The sequence below is a fragment of the Coffea arabica genome, chromosome 5c (genome assembly GCF_036785885.1).
Source record: "Coffea arabica cultivar ET-39 chromosome 5c, Coffea Arabica ET-39 HiFi, whole genome shotgun sequence".
NCBI classification, from domain to species: domain Eukaryota; kingdom Viridiplantae; phylum Streptophyta; class Magnoliopsida; order Gentianales; family Rubiaceae; genus Coffea; species Coffea arabica.
Genome location: NC_092319.1, coordinates 38,289,348 through 38,291,987, shown reverse-complemented (window position 1 = coordinate 38,291,987; position 2,640 = coordinate 38,289,348).

Sequence of the window (2,640 nt, the reverse complement as noted above, 5' to 3'; positions counted from 1 at the left end):
ATGCAAAATGTTATGCAAAGTAATCAGGGAGTTCAAATGATGACTACCATATTCGCAGAGTTGTTTCACAGTGCCATCAGGTAGGAATATATTAGCAAATATTTTTTATTTAACTAGGTCAAACAGAAAAGTTTTATCACTTATAAAGTGATGAGTAGCACCTGTGTCTGGTAACCAAGTGCAACAAGAGGACGAGAAATTTGGAGTTAAAGGATGGGTTACGTTACCAGCAAAATTAACTGAGCCAAAGCCAAAGTCAGAGGTTTTGTCACTATTCAACAATGACAAAAGTTGCTCATACTGTGCGGCTGTCTGACAGGTGCCGAACCTGTGCAATAATAATAAATAAATCCTAACTACCACCTGTTCCCGAAGAGTTTGCTTAATCCGATATACCTGAATTAATTATTTAACTGAACTCCCTAACTAGTAGACAGTGGTAAGCAAGGTCGTCTCCTCAGGGACTGGAGAGATATTTGTTTCTTTTCAAATCAAGATTAATGGGGGGGGTTTTGGTATCAAAAGCCAACTGAACAAATTAAATGCAGAAAATAATTAATTAAAAGAAATAACTAAGAGAAACTCTAGCCAAGGGTATACTTCAGAAATGGTTCATGCACTGATCATTGATGCAAAAATAATTCCAACCTTTATTAATAGATTGGTTCTAGTTGTCTCGCACGCGCTAAACAACCAACCCTTCCTTAATTTATCGATAGCTAAGGTACGACCGTTAGCTATTTCTCTAACCCAAAAACAACCCTAGGTACGACCGTAGGATTCAATTTCTAGATTGCATTAGTAATTAGCAAGGCCCAATCCTGACTAACAAACACGCTGCGAGGGTTCATTCAAGCCAGATCAAATATTCCCCTGACACAAATCCAATTGTGCCAGTTGCTACTGGAATAGAAATAACGAACAATTACGGATTCAATTACCCCTATATAGCAAAATAGCCTATATAAACAATTAATTATTGCGCACTAATCAATCATACATAAGGCTATAACACTTAGAAATAGGAAATATATAAATATTAATAAATGGAGGAAATAGTTAAAATAAATTCGATCTCACAGTAATTTCTGAACCAAATCGTCAGTTGTCCCCTTGACTAGAATTTGGGGTTTAGTTCCTCATTAATGGAGATTAGGCCGCGCGTGGAGAATTGAGAAAGGTGAGCAACTCGATTCTCCCGCTTCGGTCCACCACAGGAGGAGAAAACACGAGATTGTTTCTGCTCTCCAATTCAATTCACACAAAGTAAGACAACCAAAAGCAAAGTCAACAATGGCGGCTGCTTTAAGCTTTCCTTCTTCTCCCACGCAAGAAACATACGAGAGATTGGAGAATTGTATTCATTTCTCAATTTGGTCAAAGAAAATAATGAAAAGCTCACAGAATCCCCAAAGTCAACAAAAGTGGCTGTTGTCTTCTGCCTTTTTCTCTTTTAGAGCTGCGGCACACAGTGTCCTTTTTAAAACAAAGAAACTAACTCTTCCTAACCTAAACCGCCCAGGAAGATAAAATACAACCCCTCACAATAGCCGAAAAATTGTTACTTGTTAAAAATTGCAGCCAGACTCCCTAGAAATATATTAAAATAAAATCTATTACAATTAGGTTTCTTCAACTTCTCAAACGGGCCCCACGTCCGATAAATCTTCTAAAAGTTGAATTTAAGCACTTTTTAGCAACTATTCCTGCAATTAGCGCCAGAACAAAATATCAGTAGAATCCACCCAATTAACGAAAATATTTAGTCAATTAATTATGCAATAATGCCCAAAATACCCACTAAAATGCAACCTATCAATCTCCCCCACACCTGAACTATGCTTGCCCTCAAGCATAATTAACTCAGAAGTACAATCAAGATGCTAAGCAAATCACAGCAGTTCATACCAAGAATGACATTCCAAGATCCCCAATAACCTTATCGAAATCAGAATATACCAAATCAACACTACTCGCAGTTCAAAGTGCACTCATTCACTCCAAAGTGTATATGAAATGTATATAAGATGGCTCTCAAAACAATACAATAGGATGACACTACCATAAGCTTGCTCATATATCATATCTCCACCACTTACTCATGAATTTAAATGCAGCAATCAAGGGACTTGCAAGGTTGTAATGGGGCTAGGGTGAGAAGGTAGGATAAGAAGGAGTCAAGAGGGTGTAAAAGTATAAAGAAAGTGCTCAGAAATTCATTTGGGAACTTCAAGGCATCTCAACCATTACACAAGTGAAGCAAATTAGCACTTGCCCCAACCTTCGACTTTTCTTTTCACCTTTTGTTCATTCATCTACTTCCCTTCTGTCATCTTTTTTTTTTCTTTTTTTTCATTTTTTTTTCAATAACTCCCAACCAGCACCCTAGAAATCAATTTTACTTGTTGATTTCCTGCACTTTGTCTTCTTTTCACATTTTCCTTTCTTTTTTTTTTCTTTCTTTTTTCCGATACATAAATGGGTGTAATGCCCCTTGATTAGTACTCCAAAAGTCCGTATAATGAAATCAAGGCACTTCTTCACACGAGGTTCAAAAAGTCTAAGGAGAGGTTTTGCGGCTAAAAACTAGAGTCTCAAGCGAAAAATAGGATGTAAAGCTCAACTTGGCTCCCTAATGGT